The following is a 19,298-nucleotide window of genomic DNA, read 5'->3' as shown; positions in this document are numbered from 1 at the left end:
AGCAAAAAAAAAGATATTATTTTAGTTTGACACTAAAGGAACCGTAAAAAGGATATTATTTTAGTTTAACACGTCTTATAAGTATTGGTGTTTGATGTGCCCATGTAACACCCTCTACTACCACCTAGATTTATTTATAAAATTAGGACAAGTAGAATATAATGTTTTTGTTTTTTTTTTAAAATTTTCTTATAAAATAAGATGATATCATATAACTTCAAATGTTTTAAAAGTCATCGCATAGACAAATAATACTAGTTTAAATCGCATTGGCTCTCCAAAGGTCATTTAAAATCCATAACTAAACTATTACAATAAAAAGAAGTCCAAAGAAGAAATAAACATGAGTCTAGTCCTAATGTTACAACCTATTAGAGCATTACAACCCATAAAGAAAACATAAAGTAATAACTACTAATTGAGGTTTAAGCCTCCTTAAGAATCATCCTTAGCATGATATTGAACCTTACTTGCAAATGGCAAGATCCCAAACACAAAAAAGACAAGCAAATATGGGAATGAGATACATCTTACCACATATAATAGTGTAAGGATTAAAAGCAATTCAAAATAATGTCATGACAAGTGACACATTTGTACCACAGTCACACAATCATGTACATTCTCATATGCACACATGCATTATGTAGACTCGACTTAATATACTCTACATGCATGTGGTACTATAAATCACTCGTGAAAGAAGCTCAAGAGGACATCTAATTGCCATATTTCCACACCATGGGAAACTCGACAACACACTTTCATTGAGATGAGATTATTAGTTGCTCGTTAGGGTTACTTAGTCTTGCAAGGATACTCCAAGTCATGGGATCAAAATGAGTCATAAGAAGATTTCAAACTGGATAACACTCCCAAGGATAGAGTCATACTTCAAAACAAGACATCCATGGTATTTTCTTATTCATCATAATATGGTGGTCCTTGTCCCACATGAACTCGGGCCACATATAAATCTTTTCAAATTGCAGAACTTCCTCATGATGATGATCCTTCATGAGATCCCCCACGAATGTTGGTGGTGTGAACCTGTGAAGACACTTCGAAGTTCAAGTTAGTGGCACAAAGGTATAACATGTATCAGAATATAGGTTGGATTAAGAGTTAGTTTACCTAAACCGTTCAAGGTCCAACGCCTTAACGGTCTCTTCTATTCTTGTTGGTTAAAATGAATCTTTCAAAAATTTAAAATCAACTCTACTCATAACTTGCTTGCTTTTAAAGAACTACGTAGGTCTGAGTTCCTCATCGCACTTGAGGATACGTAGGAGCAAGGACAACGCTCTTGTTGACCCCAAAAAGTAAAAACATAAAAAAAGGGAAAATAAACAAATATAGAAGTCATGATTTTGCACGCTCGATTAAAGGTTGTCGTCCCTTGTGACGGATGCGTGGGATGCTAATGCACGAACCTCTTTTTGGTTTTTCTAACGTTTTTCTCGAATAAACGTTGGTGACGACTCCCGCACGTTTTCAATTTTGGAAGACGCACCCATGAATCTCGCCTCGCCGTCCCACTGAAGGATAGGTTGCGACAATAGGGAATGACTTTTAGGAATTTTGTTGCTTCCTCAGCAGATATTTCCTGATGAAATCCTACCCCGCAATGACATTGGATAGAAGACTTCAGATTGGGCCAAAGATGCAAGAGAAAGTCTTAGGGTTCTCATGAGCCTTAGGGTAGATTTCGAGCTCATGGACTAAGTATGAGTCCACTTATCTTTGTACATATTAGATTAAGATTTCATTATTTTTTAGGGCTCCATAATGTAGGTAGGATACCCTAGAAATATAAGATTATTCAACCCTTGTATTTTAGGGCACCTAGACTAGTTTTTGTATTAGAGGTAGTTTTATAATATCTCATGCATTAAGTGAATATTTGATGTGTGTATTGGGAAATAAATTTAATTAAATTGGAAGAAACTCAATCCAATTAAATTTTAGAGGGGGAGGTGAACATTTGCTTGCTACACCCCATTGTCACATCATATAGTTACACTTTGTGTATGTCCTTATATGCTTCATGACATCTAAGCACACTTAGTGGAAAATCTTAGACTTGATCTTGGATTAGTGGGTTGAATCATATCTAAAATTCACTAATCATAATTAGTCAAATTTTGACTCAAAAATTTGGCTCCACAAATTCAATTTCAAATTCAAGTGAAATTTCCTCCAATTTTGTGTGACACTTAGGCTATAAATAGAGGTCATGTGTGTGTATTTTTTCAACTTTGATCATTTGAGAATTACACTTCAAAGTTCAAACCTCTTTTGAGGAACAAATTTCGTGCTCCCTCTTTCCTTCTCCCTCCATTCTTCTTCTCCTACCTCCAAGCTCTTATCAATGGCTTCCTATGGTGGTGAGCTTCTTCTAGACTCATCTTTTATTTGAAGTGACATCTCCATTCATCTTTCTCATTCTTCATTTTGCTGCAATCAGACCTCAATAAGCAAAGGAATCTATTGATGAAGAAGATTCAAGGCCTACAAGCTCCACATGGAGCTACATCATGTGATATCAGAGCATCTTTATCTAGGTAATGTTCTTTTGCTTCCTCTATCTTTTTGTTTGGTCAATTCACTTTAATTCCTTGTTCTTCATCTTATTCTCCATGTATATCTTCCATTGTCTTGTGGTTTGGTGCTGTTTAGAGTAGATAAAAAAAATCAATTAAATCTTAGATCTACACTTGTTCTTGCAATTCTATATTTCAAATTTTGTAGATCTACTATTGAATCATGTTTTTGTGTTGATTTTAGGTTCTATCATTTTTCATTCATAATATTCTTGTGTTGAACATTAGATCTAAATTTTCTTCCAAAATATTGATTAGACAAAAAAAACCCAAAAATCTAAGTGTAAATCACTTAATCCATGTTGTCTTAAAGTCATGTTTAGTCATAGTAATTGTCACATTATGTTCTAAGTTTGTGTTGAATTTTTATTTTGTTGATTGAATTCTAGACACATTTGTTCATGTATTCTTGTCATTCTTAGCCTATCTTTTGAATTTTGAGTCTAATTCAAACATGTTATTTAGTTCATAACATGTTCTAAATCAATTCCTAGAAGTAGTCTTGTTAAACTTTTTTTTTTAAGTTTCTTACGTGATGCCTATGATGAAGTTGAGTTGTGGTGCTAAGTTGTGACTGAATTTGTGAATCAAAATAAGTCTTAAGCTCTCTTGAATTGTGTTATTCAAGATAATTGAGCATAAACAAACACAAATTATAACTATCCAAACCTTAAATAACATAAACACAACTCTTGATTTCTAGGTTGAAATCGCTAGTGCTGACAGCTTGAACATATGAACTTGTATAAATTACTGGGAATTGGTCACTACGTGTTTTGAGCTGAAATTTTTACTAAATTTTCTAGACATCTGGACCAAAATTATGAAAAAAGAACCAAGCGATTTGGATAAAAGGAAAAATAAAAAAAATCACACAAGTTGACAAAAAAATCAGTGTGCAGGAAAAAAAGTGAAAGGAAAGTGTGCTTGTTATTTTGGCTCAATATTTGTTTTATAATTGGTAGTTATTTTATACCAATCTTAATTCTGAAACTTCAATTGAAAATTAGTGTGAAAACAAGTTTCAAAACTAGAGGTTTCTTGAGTCTTTTTTTTATAGTTTTTTTACTCTACTTTAGAGTCATTCTAAGTTTCTCTTTGAGTACTAACTTACTTTTATGTATTTTTCATTGCTTTAATTGTTGAATAATCCTTGAAAATTAGTCTTGTTAAAACTCTATTGGTTTAACTTTTATTTCATTTTTTTGTCTTTGGTTATTGCTTGTCTCTTTGTTTCCTTGTTTGTGAGTTGCCATATAGGGAATTGGAAAGGAGAATTAATGTTATCCCTTGAAGAATTTGAGTCAATAAACAAGGGGAAAACCACCTTAAGAGCTATTGGACTAAGAAACACTCTAAATTGAGTGAATCACCAAAGAGAGAACAATCACCAAAATTGAGGACCTTTTTGTAATTTTGTAATTGACAATGTACTTAGTTTCATTGCTTTCAAATTTTGTAACAAAAAAGTCTTTCATTGGAAGTAAGTTGGAAGTCTCCAATAGGTCACCCTACTTTCATTTGTGTGTAATAATTTTAGGCAATTTTCCCTTAAGATTGTGTGAGTATTTTGTTGAGAACCTTAAATGTGGTCATCCAAATACTCTTAGGATTCGCCTAGTTTACATTTCTTGCTTACTTTCATAGCTTATTTCATTTACCTTCCATTGTCAAACCGCCTAGATAGCTTGTCTTTTACCAATTAGTTTTTACCTTATCTTTCACACCTCTTTTAGTGTTTATTTTGGCTAGTTTCAACCATAGTTTCTTTTACCTCTTTGTTTTCAAACCCCCAACAAGAAAGAACCACAACTTAGGAACCAACATGAGTCTCCATTCTTCATCTAGTGTTAATGGTGAGACTTCTACTCCTAAGGACCCCTTGTATAAGATATTAGATGAGTTGAGATCCCTTAAGTTGTGTGGAAAGAAAAACAAGAGAAAAAAGAAAAAGGAAAAAAAAGAATGAAAGAAATCAGTCAAGATGAAAGAGAGAAAATAAGAGAGGAAAAAAGAAGGAAAATATTAAAACAGTTAAGAAAAGAAAAACATATCTCCTATAGTAGTAATAACTCTTGCAAGAGCTTAAGTGAAGAACTTTGTGAGTATTATGAAGGAAGACATAGGTCACATCTTAGGTCTCACTCCCATAGGAGAGAAAAAGAAAGAAAACATTAAGAGGCTAACATTAACTTCTCATACTTCCTTGGGAAGAACAATGTAGAGGCTAACTTAGTGAAATTCTGATATGGTACAGCCCACTAATCCAAGATCAAGTCCAAAATTTTCCACTAAGTGTGTTTAGGTGTCATGAAACATGTAAAGTATGAAAGATATGCACAAAGTGTGACTATATGATCTGACAATGGGGTGTAGCAAGCAAATGTTCACCTCTCCCTCTAAAATTTAATTGGATTGAGCTTATCTCAATTCAATTAAATTTATTTCTCAATACACATTAAATATTCACTTAATGCATGTAAAATTACAAAGCTACCCCTAATCCAAAAACTAGTCTAGGTGCCCTAAAATACAAGGGCTAAAAAATTCTATATTTCTTGGGCACCCTACCTACATTATAGAGCCCTAAATACAAGGACATAAAAATAATGAAATCCTAATCTAATATGTACAAAGATAAGTGGGTTCATACTTAATCCATGAGCTCAAAATCTACCCTAAGACTCATGAGAACCCTAAGACCTTCTCTTGCATCTCTGACCCAATCTACTTGGAGTCTTCTATCCAATGCCCTTACGGGGTAGGATTGCATCATTTTCTTCTTGCTAGAATTCTCCTCTTTCTTTGTAGGCTTTTCGATAGGAGTCTCGTTGTTCATTATAGGGTCCATTTTTTCCCTTTCAATCACATTCTCGTTTGTTTTTCCTTTGTTTTTCGACCCCGCTAGTAGCTCGAGAGGAGTACAAACATGTCCACTACAAGTCATGCCACTCATGCCAAAAATATTTGTGACTTTAACAGTTGGCATGCTAGACCCAACACGCATGACAGATACGTCCTGCCCTCCATCAGACACATGTACACCGTACCTCCATGACACTGTCTTGTTACTCTCGTAAGGGAATGGTGATGGCGTCCTCACCATAGCTGGCTGGAAACCTTGAGGCATGTGAGTGGTAACATCTCTAGTAAAATGAATTACCAAAGGCCTAGATTTATTTAGGTTGGTGTCACTCAATTGCATAAACATCTCACCTTCCTCCTTTCTCACGTGGCCAATTTCAATTCGACCCTCATTTATCAACCTCTGCAACAACTTCTTGGACACTAACCATATATCTACATCATGAAACTCCCTTGGATGTAGCGGCCACTGATTCTCCTCATTACCATCATATTCAACCATACCAACCTTGCGTAATGCCCCCAAAATAAATCTCTTTAGGGTTAATACATCCTTTATTTTCTTTAACTTTTGAACCTCCCCTTCTTTAATAGCATTCACATATGAGCTTCCATGATTCGCGAGGGGATTAGTTCTCATGTTGGGACTATCATCTTGAAACGTAAGCTACCCCGCACCAATCAAGCATTGTGCTTTATGCTTAAAGGCCAAACACTATTCAATGGAGTGTCCTCATGATAGGCGCATGTAACATTGGAATTATACCATCAGGAGAATGGAGGTTGACAAATCTTTCCTGGGCTTACTACTTCCATTTGGTTATCGAGCAAGTATGGTAGCAGATTAGTGGCGCATTTAATGTTGGGATTTATACCATCGGGGAAATCGAGGTTAACAGATCTTTCCTGGGCTTACTACTGCCATTTGGTTATCGAGCAAGTATGGTAGCAGATTAATGTATGACATTGGAATTGGCACGAACTGGACTGATTTCTTTTCTGGGAAATCTCTTCTCGGGCTAGTGTTTAGGTTGAGATTGGGAGTAGTGTTTGGTCTAGGTTGTATAGGGGGTGGATTTTGTGGGTGATATAGGGGTGGTCTATGTGGTTGATTGGGTGCTCTCGATCGGAGGGGTATTGGGCAGGGGGGAGGGCTGATACTGGTTGAGCAGTGGTATTGGTGTAGGGGATACTCATACATGGGATTATAAGGGGCTTGCGAGGTTTGACCATGTAGGAACCGTAGCCATGACATGGGCTTCTACCTCTCTCTTCTTCACTCCATTCATCACAGGCCTCCTATTACCAGAATTTGTTGAAGCAACATAATCAAACTTCCCCTGTTTCAAACCAACTTCAATCCTTTCCCCTGCAAACACCAAATCCACAAAGCTCACAAGCATATATCCCACTATCTTTTCATAATAGACAACTGGTAACGTGTCCATTATCATCGTTATCATATCTCTTTCTGTCATAGGGGGAACTACCTGAGTTGCCAGGTCTCGCCACCTCTGAACATACTCTTTGAATGACTCATTGTCTCTTCAATAGGTTTTGCAGCTGCATTCTGTTTGGCACCATGTCAAAGTTGTATCGGGATTGCCTAATGAAAGCATCTATCAGATCCCTCCAAGAGCGAATCTAAGAAGGTTTCAGGTTAGTATACCAAATAATAGCCGCCTTAGCCAGGCTTTTATGAAAAAAATGCATCAACTTCTCATTTTTCGCATAAGCCCTGATCCTTCTACAATACATCCTTAGGTGGTTCTTAAGGCAAACAGTCCCTTTGTATTTATCAAAATCTGGCTCCTTGAACTTTGGGGGAATAGTCACATTAGGTACCCAACGTAGCTCTGACATGTCGACAAAACCATAACTTCCCCCTCCTTCGATAGCGCATAACTCCTCCTCTATATGCTTAATCTTTTCCTTCTTAAATACTGCGGGAGACCCTTCTCCCCTCACGAAATGCAAGGGTTGTGATAACGAGCGATATTGAAAGGCTCCAAGAGCATTTAACACAAGGACGCTAGAAAATGCACGCCCTTCAGCAGTATATCCTGGATGGGGCTCAAAACCAGTTACAGTATAGTTTATAGGAGCTTCTCGTGCCTCCTCCATGGCATTGGAGTTATAGGCTTGAGTCTGATTGGGTTGAGTTTGATGATTCTCAGTACAAACAGGGATAGGATTAGTAACGTTCTCAACAGACACCTATACAACCATGGGTAATGTATAGTTAGGACGCAAACAATATGGTGAAAAAGTATATCTATTATGGCTTTGGGTGTACTGAGGCCCATACGCAGTTACTCCTGTTGCACCTCCTTGACCTTCCACATTTGACACTAGGTGACTTTCTTGATTAAAAACGGGCAGGTGAGTTGGGTCCCTCACAGTAGCAGTACTGGTAGTAGTAGCAGCAACAGTGTTTACCTCCATTATTTTCCTCATATCCATCATCACCTCCATCATTATCGTCATTTTCTCCTTTATGGTCTCCATATTGGTCTTCATTTGTTCATGCACCTACTCTATTTCACTCATTATCTTGGTCTTGGCACACGTTTGGTAAGGGTGTTGTAAAACGTTCTTTCTTGTTGATTAGAATGGTTACTTTTCTGATTTCAAGGAAAGAATGCAATGAGCAATGCATAAGGATGCAACAACCAATAAGCATGAATGCATGAAAATGATAAGTTGCTACAATATTGCAAATTTTACACAAGTCGCTCAAAAGAACACAGGGTCAAACCAAATCGACTTTTCATTAAAACAACTGGGTTCATTACATTGCGTTAGGGTACAACCGAAAATAAATAACATGTGCATCAACGATTCTTAATTATGTGAGTGATCAGTTCAACCATGTGCTGGTAGTAATCGAAGAGACTATGAACTTCGTTGTGAGCAAAGTATATATCAGTCATCACTTCCTCCCTTGTTTCTCTTTCACCCTGTAAGGCTAGCACTTCTGCCTGTTCATTTCTCAAAGCATGCCCATGTATAGTAGCCAGATCTCGCCTTTCCCTCATATTGATTGACAATTATTAGTATATTCTTTTCCATCATGCATAACTGCTCCTTCAAGCTTTCCTTTGACACCCAACAATCCTTCAACTTATCTCTCAGTGTCACGTTTTGGCTTGGTCTCTCTTTGTCCTTCTCAGCTTGAGTTCATTACTATTGTCTGACGAAGCTCCTTGGTACCTTTTTCTATTCGTCTCTTCCCCTTTAGCCCTTCTCATTTCTCGCTCCAATGCATCAATTGTTGACATGCTGATATCCCTTAGTCTATTGCATTCTTTCCTTACCCTGATAACTACTCCCTTCAACTTTTCTTTCGTCCCCATGGATTTCTGCAATTCTGCTTTTAATTCTCTAACCTCCTCCGTCTCAATAGGTACATCTATCTCGACCCTTTCACCATTTATGATGGAAGCTTGCTTGTGGGGCTTCTATGGAGGCTGGATCTTTGAGCTTCAATGAAGTCCTTCAATGATGATTTTTCACCATGGAGATGCAGCGGAAGACAAAGGAGAAGAGGTGAGAGGAGGCGTCATTCACTAGGGAATAAGCCATGGAAGAAAAAGCTTCACCACCAAGATGAGCCTTGGATAAGAGCTTGGAGAGGATGTTTCAATGGAGGAAAAGAAAGAGGGGGAGAAAAAGAGAGGGGGGAGCACGAAATTGAAGGAAGAAAAAAGGGAAAGAAGTTGAACTTTGAGTTGTGTCTCACAAGACTCTCATTCATCAAAGTTACAACAAGTGTTACACATGCTTCTATTTATAGACTACGTAACTTCCTTGAGAAGTTTTCTTGAGAAAATTTCCTTAAGAAGCTTCTTTGAAAAAACTTCCATAAGAAGCTAGAGTTTAGCTACACACACCCCTCTCATAACTAAGCTCATCTACTTGAAAAGTTTCCTTAAAAAGATTCCTAAAGAAGTTAGAGCTTAGCTACACACACCTCTCTAATAGCTAAGTTCACCTCCTTGAGATGAGAAGTTAGAGCTTAGCTACACACCCCCTATAATAGTTAAGCTCACCCTCATGACAAAATACATGAAAATATAAAAAAGTCTCTACTACAAAGACTACTCAAAATGTCTCGAAATACAAGATTAAAACCCTACACTACTAGAATGACCAAAATACAAGGCTCAAACAAAGGAAAAACCTATTCTAATATTTACAAAGATAAGCGGACTCATACTTAGTCCATGGGCTCAAAATCTACCCTAAGGCTCATGAGAACCCTAGGACCTTTCCTTGGATCTCTGGCTCAATCGACTTGGAGTCTTCTATCCAATGCCCTTGCGGGTTAGGACTGCATCATTTTGTCTTCTTAGCCAGCTTGACTTCTCACACCCTATTCTCCAACCACTATGGATAGTTGCCTACAACACCCTCATCTCTCTTCCTTAACCCCTTGTCCCTTCTATTTGGGGAGTCTTATGCCTTCCTAATTTGTTGGTGCAGACTGAGATGTTCTTCGTCCAATCCTCTAGCAATGAACGGTTGGATAGCTCCATTTGAGGGTAGTCCACGGATCGGGTATCCTAACTCCCTGATCCCCAACATAGGGTTATAGTTGACACAACCCTTTGTTCCCATCAGAAGGACATTAGGGAAAGCTCCACATTGACATAACACATTAGGCACCTCCTCTATTATCTTGCTCTTATTAGGCGTCATGCGAAAATCTTCTAATGGACAAGTAGGCCTACCATTGTGATTTGTTTTCTAAAAAGGAAACAAGAGGTAAAGGGGAGCTCCTCCCTATATATATATATACCACATACCACTACAATGATAAAAGCATTATACTCGGATGAAATTAGGGTCTGACAGTTTCAAACAGGTTGCACAGGTAGAGTCATTGTGTGAACATAGGAAAAGTAACACCACTATAGAATGAGGAGGAAGGCTTATGCCAACAATTAGCAGCATCATGTCCAAATTGAAGCAGATAGAACATTGAATGGAGCTGCGACCACCACAACCCCCTTCCCCTCAACAACCACCACTGAAGTTGGACTACAGATACTAATTCTAATCAGTTTAGGAATAATTCGAATACTGACTCTGATTAGGAATTTGATTTTGATTAGAGGATTGTTGCACAAGATTAGCTTGAACAATGTCTGAATTAGGGATCGAAGGAGCAGAGGAAGTTGATGCAACATTAATAGAGAAGCAACATTTTTCTTGAGAAACTTTTCAATTTCATCAATAGAATGAAGTTCAAGTTTGTTACTTATGAATGCAATGGAAGAGTCATAATGTTCTAGTAAACCTTCAACAATAATGTCAACATGTTTTTTCACATAAATTGGATCTCCTTATAGCAACTAGAGAATCTAGGATATTTTGTATTGTAGAAACAAATTTGGAAACAGATTAACCTTCAAGAGAGATCTAACAAAGATCAATACGAAGCTGTCTCGCCTTCACATTCATATGAGCATGAAAATAATTGTGGATTTTATCCCACAGCAACCACAAACTCGTGCAACCGATTAATTTGCGAGGCATTGGATTAGAAATGGTGGATTGAAGCCACGAGAGCAACAACTGATCTTGTTGCTCCCAGGTATGATAAGCTTCAGTATCGCAACCAACATCATGATCAACAATAGTCGCAAATTGCACCAAAATCTCTAGGTTCTGAATAAAATGCTGAAGGCAATGTCTGCGAATCATAGGTTCGACCTGCGATTTTCAAAAAAGATAATTCATGGCATCAAGCTTCCCTATAATGGAGTGATTGAAGTTCATGTTTGCCAATGAAGGTTGAATCAACTATGCAAGATCATTGTTTGGCGGAGGAAAAGACCACCGCCATCACCAACAGTAATAGGAGTTGGACTAGCGCATCAGAAACCACCAAAGTTGTCAACGCACGATGGAGAAAGGTGGCGGAGGAGGGAAAAATAGGGATCAAAGATCAAAAAACAAAGATCAATCGAGATCAAAGCTTGGAAATGAAAAACTTGTTGCAGATCACAACCTTGCTCGCTCTATGATACCATGATAGTATTTGTGAGAAACTGAAAAACTAATTTTATCATTGATTGAAAAAGAAAAGGCCAAATTACAATGAACTATGTCAACTCTATATATAGAGTGACTAACAAAAACTAACTGTGCCAGTTACTAATTAACTAATGTTAGTAACTCTAACTACCTGACAGCTCCCTGACAATTAACTGGTAGCTTGTTGTTGCTAACTATGACCAAGTAAAAATCATTACACTTTACTTAGTGGGAGTAAGAATACTCTAATAATTACAACAACAAACATAAGCATCAATTGGCAATTCTTTTTTTGACAACCAAAAGATGTGTAAGAGAAGTTGAATGATGAGTGGAATCTGAACCCAACAAGTGAGACCCAAAATTTTAAAAATCACATGTGCAAAACTAGTGCTATATCATGGAACAGCTGAATTTTAGTCAAAATTTAAAAGTTTAAATAAAAACCTAAAATTGATTTGGAAATAAAAAAAAATTAAAGCAAACAGAATAGAAATTATAATAATAAAAAAAACTATTATGCAGTGCAACAAAATATAAATAACAAAAAAATATAATTTTAAAACCTCCTTTCCATTTAGCCCACAAGTTATCATTAATTTAATTTAAAACAATGATATAAGATATCAACATATTATAAAAGATATAATGTTTTCAAAAATATTTTCAAGTTAGAAAATTAAAAAAGAAAAACTATCTAATTCTCTTCTTGATGTAGAGGGAATTATAGAAATCCCAGGCCCACCATTCATTGTATCCTTGAAAACCACACTATTTGGTGAGGACCCAATTCAAGTTGTTAAAGTCTTCACAAGCCACTTCAAGCTCCTTTCTAGTATACATCATGACATCCTAGCCTTCATCATCTTTGAGTGTGCACATTGATAGTGTCTAAATTGTTCAAAATACTATACAAAATATCAGTATTAAATACTTAATACACAGTAGAAAGCAAAGAAACCACCTGCATGTAATATCATATGATCTTTTTTGCTTGCTGATTTTTTTCCAAGGAATAATGATAGTTTTTTGTTACACATCTAGAAAACATGCCTTGATAAAACGTTAAATAAAAAACCACCAAAATATCTTAACTTGGAATCTTAGATTAAAGTTCACTTCAAATATCCTCGCTTGGGCAAGTGAAGCACAAACTATTAAATAATAGTTCATTTAAATGTCAAACAAGCAAAGAATACTTGTAGGAAGTATGGAGCCTAAAGTTCTATAAGTCATGTCACAAGTGTTCCTTGCTTGTTTGACATCTTATGGGAACAAACCATTCCGACTTCAACATTTATTTTTTATCAGCCAATGTTAGTTATTAGTTTTTTGTTGGAGGAAAAACATGATCCCACAACTTCTCCCCCCTTCCCTTCTCCTTTCACCACTAAGCCAACTTTATAACTCCAACATAAGTCATGTTGGACTCAAAGTAAAATAAGCAAAATTCAAACAGTTAAGTTGACGATGGGTAATTGTTTCATGGTTCAAACTCATAACAGTAGAAAAAATATGAAATCAAGAGGTGAGACCCAACATTTCAAAAATCACATGCGCAAAACTAGTGCTATAGCATGCAGCAGCTGAATTTTTAGTCAAAATTTAAAAGTTTAAATAAAGAGCTAAAATTGACCTGGAAACAAACAAAAATTAAAACAAAGAGAATAGAAATTTATTATAATAATAATAATAATAATAATAATAATAATAATAACCTAATATGCAGTGCAACAGAATACAAACAACCTAAAATTTAATTTTAAAACCTTTCCATTTAGCCCACAACTTATATTTAATTTAATTTAAAATAGAGATAGAAGATATCAACATATTATAATAGTTGTCTAAGTAATATTTTTAAAAATATTTTCAAGTTAGTATATTAAAAAAAATTAGAAACACGAAAAGTAAAAAAGAAAACATATATACAAGATAAATAAAAAGAAAACAAATATACAAGATATAATTACAGCTGAACAATTTCATCATCTTTACAACATTTCAAAACAAATACAAACAACAGTGGATATAACATCCTGAGCATTGATGTAAAGTATCAACACTCAGCAGTGAAAATGGATTATGGGGGACAACCAATAATCAATAGCAACACATAAGAAGTTAGCAGTAGAATATTTGCAATGCCTAAGTATAGAGAAATTAGCAGTAGAATTGGAAACTAGGTGAAACTAGCAATTTATAAAATAATGACAAGAGTTTGTCTACGAGCAAATCTAATTAGAGGCTTAGGTCCTTTAAAATAATTTCCATTACTAATTAGGGTACTTATATCTCCTATCACAAGTGTTTAAGGGTTAAACATTTAGGCACAATCACTTTCTCTAGTCTTGCTGATATGATCCAACAAAGGTTTAATCACTTCAAATATCTTTTGCAATGGATCAAAGACCCAATGACCAAACCAATACTAAAAAGAACTAGGAAGTCTTTCCAAAGCTTAGTCATGCAAGTGCCCAAACCAAGAATTGTCTCATTTCTACTACTTGAAGTTTAATTCAGCAAACTTAAAGACAATAATTTGAAGAGCACAAAGAGCTCAAGAGTTTATACTCAAGATGCAACTGTGGACTGGAATTTATTTGGATGAATTACATAGTTTTTGGGCTAAAGAACTAATTAAAGCCCATTTTCTTATTTTCCTTTAATTTTTGTATTTTATTTTCATGTAATAAGTTCAGATGACTCTTGAAATATTTTAAGTTAGTTTTTATGTTTTTAGGTTTCCCAAGTTATTATAGTGGTTAGTGGGGCTTTATTTCTAGTGGAAATTTAAAGTTAGTGTGAATTTAATTCTAAGTGGAAATTAATTCCTCATGGGATGTTTAGAAGGAAGCCTAGCCTATGAACAGTATAAACTTTGTAGCTTTGAGGCAAATTGAGTCTGAATGAAAGTTTGAGTTTTCTCCCTTTTGTGAGAGCTTCCCTTGGTTCTTGGGCAAAGAACTAAATCAGATCTTATCAAGACAACTTATGGCGATCAAATTTATGACTTATCACTCACCTTCTCACCTATGTTTTGAGTGTGGCGTCAATATCCTTCCCTTTAAACAAAACTAAACCAATTTCTAAATCTGAATTCTTCAAGGTGATCCTTCTCGTTTCCGTGTTCGTATCACTTGCCTTACCATAGGCTTCAAAGGTTATCCAATCTCCACTATTTATCTTGAATGCATGCAAGAATCAGAAGGTCTTTTCTGTTGGTTGTAATGAGGCTAGGGAGAAAACGATATCAAGATTAGATAGAGAAAGAAAAAGATACACAAAGGGCTAAAATTTAATTTCACAAATTTAAAGAGCCCTTTTTTAAATATAACTGAAAAGTGGAATTCAACAAAAAGTATACATAAATATAGGAACATCTTTCACTTTTCAACTTTCTTTTTCTTTTTTTCTCTTCTTTCATTCTTTATTTTTCTTCCTTTTTCTTTTGCTCTTTTTTCATTCTTTTTATTTTCAATTTCTACTTTCTCCTTTTATTTCTTCAAATACTCTTTTTTTCCTTTTGCTTTTGCATTCTGTTCTTCAAACTTTGTCACTTTTCTTTTTTTTTTTTGTTTTTCCCTTTTCCCCATAGCTTCGTTTTCATTTAAAAAGCATGATAAACATTGATATTAAAAAAAAAAAAAGAATCAAACCACTTTATATTGACAATTATATTTTAAAAAAGGAACCAAAGATAATTCAAAGTAAGAATTAGGGGTACCAAAGAAAATCAAATTCATATATTCATAAAATAAGAGGCTCAAAGTGGGCAATTAGGGGGCATAATATAACAAAGTCTAGTGGGGTAAGAAAGAAAGCCCAATTTGCCTTGATCATTTTCAAGCGAGCACACAAAATATCAATTCACCTTGAAAGTTCTAGAAGACATAGGCATCAAATATTCAAATGAAATTAATACGCTACTCATGTAATATGATGTAAAACAATACCCATCAAATAGGTCCAACTCTCACATTTAGGAGCAAAAATCAATAATGAAATTTAAATCAAGGATTTTACACTAATTATCAATTTATTCATAGACTAGCCTTGATTTTAATTTTATTGCAAGCAAGGTTTCACTTAGTATGTCCAATTCACTGCTAACATGAAAAAAAAAAAGTTTTCCACAGGCAAGGCTTTAGTAAAATTATCAATCAATTGATTTTGTGTTCCTACAAATTCAAGCTCTCGGCTCCTCCACATTTTTTTCAGACAAAAAATCATCATACTCTTTTAATAATTGTGAGTCCTTTTCTAAATAAAATCCTCAATAAGGCAAACTGGAAAATCAAGCACTTGAAGAATTCATTACTTCAACAAACAATCGATTAAAAGACTCTTATTAAGAGCCTTTTAAGTTGACAGAAAAAGGCAAAATTAGAAATGGCAACATTACAGAAAACACTATCAGAAACTGAAACTTGCCCGTAATAATAGATATGAAACGAAGAAACAAATCTTTTCAGGATCGGAGGCCTCAAGTTTAGCGACCCCGAAAGAGCAAAAGCATGCGGCCGTTAGTCCACCAAAATCAAAGGACCTTTCTGAACAATAAATGAAAACCATTCATAGTCTAAACTCACATAGTCATGGCATGATTAAGTGATTAACTAACTACGCAAAGCGAACTTGATGGATGCATTTGCTTCTAAATTAAAATACTAAACATCATCGTTTTGCACAAAAGTTTCTTTGTTTCTTCAATTGACGAGGAAAATGAGAAACACACCGAATAAAATCAAGAGTCGAAAACTCGGTTGAGAAAAAAGAAAAGTGAAAATTCAGAAAACAATTGAATTGAAGAGGGAGAAATAGAAAGAGACCATGCAAGAGGTTCGACGCCTTCCGCAATCGACAACCACACTTTCCTTCGGAGAGTTCTTCTTATTCAGTTCAGAGGCTTGGGGAGGGCGACAATGTTTCAGTTATCCATCAATGCTGATAAATATAGTGTTCTTAATGAAAGAACATAGCATGAGGGGATAGGTGTGAGGTTAGGGTTTGGGAGAGGATTGGAGAAGAACATAGCATTGTTTGTCATTGGCCGTGATGGTCTAAGAAAGCGGGGAATACAAAGTAGGGTTGGGTTAGGGTTTATCGATTTCGGTGGAAGGTTAGGGTTTGGGAGAGGATTGGAGGTGAGTGAGAAGAACATAGCATCGCCATCGCCATTGTTTGGGAGAGGATTAGGGAGCGTCTTGAGGTTGTTAGTGAGGAATGAGAAGACAAGAGTTGGCTAGTGAGGCTTTTGACCATTGGGTTTGCGTGGCAAGTTTCTATTCTACCCATTCCTATTTTTAACCTTCAAATTTAAATTCAATTAGTAGGAGCTTGTAACTTCTAATAGAATTTCATAATCACCGATTAATTAGTATGCTTTTGGCCCACTTAGAATTTCATATGGTCTGACTTCAAAGTGGAACAAGGCAGCATTGTTGGTGGGTCAAAAATATGAAAATGAATAAAAAAAAAGGTGAAGGAGAAATTTAAATAGGGCCAAAAATCATATAATCAATAAAGTCCAAGAACAAATTAGAGATCTTAAATGAAAGACAAATCTTCTCCAACATCTAGAGTTGTAAATAGACAAAGTATATTACGTATAATATATATATATATATATATATATATATATATATATATATATATATATATATATATATGTGTGTGTGTGTGTGTGCAAAAGAAAATAATATATTTACAAAAAAAAATTGAGTACAAACTATCCTCATCTACGATCTTGAGATATCATTTTTCACAAACACATTTACAGCGTGACATTCATATGACACCTCAAGAAGAGCTGTTAGGAAGTCTCACATCGCCTGCCTCAATCTTTGGGGTGCAGCTTATATATCTGTTGGACAACTTCACTTAGTGCCAATTGATTTTAAGATGAAATCTAACATGGTATCAGAGCCTATAGCTCGTCTTAGTTCTCTTCGCCATGTCGGCGGCTCGCCTATATCGGCGGCATCTGTGGAGGGGGGATGTTAGGAAGTCCCACATTGTCTGCCTCAGTCTTTGGGGTGCAGCTTATATATCTGTTGGACAACTTCACTTAGTGCCAATTGGTTTTAAGATGAAATCTAATAAGAGCATGTCAAAAGAGCATTAGAAACACGTTTCAATGATAAATCGAAAAAGTATTGATTTAGAAGGAGAAAGTGCCCTTGAAAGCCACATTATATGGTGAGGACCCAATTCAAGTTGCTAAAATCTTCACAAGCCACTTCAAGCTCCTTTCTAGTATACCTCATGACATCCTTCATCATCTTTGAGTTTGCACATTGATAGTGTCTAAATTGTACAAAATACTATACAAAATATTAGTACGAAATACTTGATACACAGTAGAAAACAAAGAAACCACCTATATGTAATGCCATATGATCTTTTTTGCCACCCAATTTTTTTCGAGGAATAATGATAGATAATTTTTTGCTACACATCTGGAAAACATGCCTTAATCTTCATCATCTCAAACATAACAAGATTTATCCTTTTTTCTTACTAAATACATTGTTGAGGACTGATTTTATAATCATAAGTCTGCAAGAACTATTTGATTTGATAATCTTAATTCTAATTCATTTTAGAACCGCAACAAAAGCCAAACACCAAAGTCTAAATTTAGAAATTTGTTAAGACAAAAGGAACTAGATTAATAAATACATTGTTGAGGACTGATTTTATAAGACTGCAAGAACTATTTGATTTTATAATCTTAATTCAAATTCATTCTAGACCTACAAAAAAAACAAACAAACATCAAAGTGTGAATTTAGAAACTAGTTCATTCAACTAAGTCCACACCACTTCTTCATATCACAGACCTAAGTTGCCACAAATTTTATGATAGTAGTAAGCAAATACACATTTATTTTGTTTCTCCATTCCCATATTTTGCATATGGTATTAAATACATGTACCTATCTGAATTACAAAATGTTCATTTCAACAACCAACACACGGAGATACGACTAAAAGTCTTTCTATATAACTTTACACTGAACTTAGCATATATGAACCCATGGACATATGGCATATAACTGATGTAAATCTATTAAAGACAACAAGTTAGAGAAGGAAGGCCATATGTGGAAATTTTTTTACCTGTTCTTGCACTTTGCCTTTATCTAGTGGTGCAAACATCTCTGAAGGAATGATGGTTGCATGACAAGACAAATTTTATTAGCAATATAGCATGCCACAATAGTTTTATCAGAGAACCAGTATCCTTAAAGGGATAAAAAAAAATATGAGAGAATTGTGCCAACAAGATTACAGTCAGCATATGATTGTTGCTTCACACATTCTAAAACAAATTATAAATAATGACAAAATATTATTATAGTGGCAAATAATTCTTGGCTTCCTTCGTCTACCAAATTGGATTACTCAAAATCTTGTAATGTTTTTAAGGAGTGGTTTTCTAATAGTGTTTTGTTGCATGGAATGTTACTTCCTTGCAATAATCCAATTAGTTTTGTTTAGTGTAGCTGAACTTGGAATTGCAGGACGAAATTGGGATCTTTAAGCTTTCTTCATCTACCAAACTAAATAACTCAAAATATTGGAAAATTTTTAAGGATTTATTTTCTCCTAGGGTTTGTAGGCAAGGAATGCTACTTCCCCAAAATAATTCAACTTGTTTTGTTTAGTCTAGCCCAACTTGGAATTGAAGGACAAATGTAAAAACTTTGGGCTTCCTTTATCTACCTAACTAGATAAGTCAAAATCTTGAAAAAAATTTAAGGATTGGTTTTCTCATATTTT

The 19,298-nt window shown here is 35.1% G+C and overlaps 1 long non-coding RNA gene across 2 annotated transcripts; it reads right to left on the bottom strand.

Moving 5' to 3' along the window:
* Nucleotides 1-10,683: 10,683 nt before the first annotated feature.
* On the bottom strand, nt 10,684-16,779 carry LOC106796316 (uncharacterized). Of its 2 annotated transcripts, none has more exons than XR_003264778.2 (2): nt 16,343-16,779; nt 10,684-16,063 (listed from the first exon to the last, which is right to left on the bottom strand). It is a non-coding gene; the product is annotated as an uncharacterized lncRNA (long non-coding RNA). The 2 variants fall into 2 exon arrangements; XR_001385181.3 differs by having other exon boundaries at nt 10,684-14,746.
* Between the last annotated feature and the right edge of the window lie 2,519 nt (nt 16,780-19,298).

This window comes from Glycine max, chromosome 15 (genome assembly GCF_000004515.6).
Source record: "Glycine max cultivar Williams 82 chromosome 15, Glycine_max_v4.0, whole genome shotgun sequence".
Taxonomy (NCBI): domain Eukaryota; kingdom Viridiplantae; phylum Streptophyta; class Magnoliopsida; order Fabales; family Fabaceae; genus Glycine; species Glycine max.
This window is presented reverse-complemented; position numbering and strand designations above follow the sequence as displayed.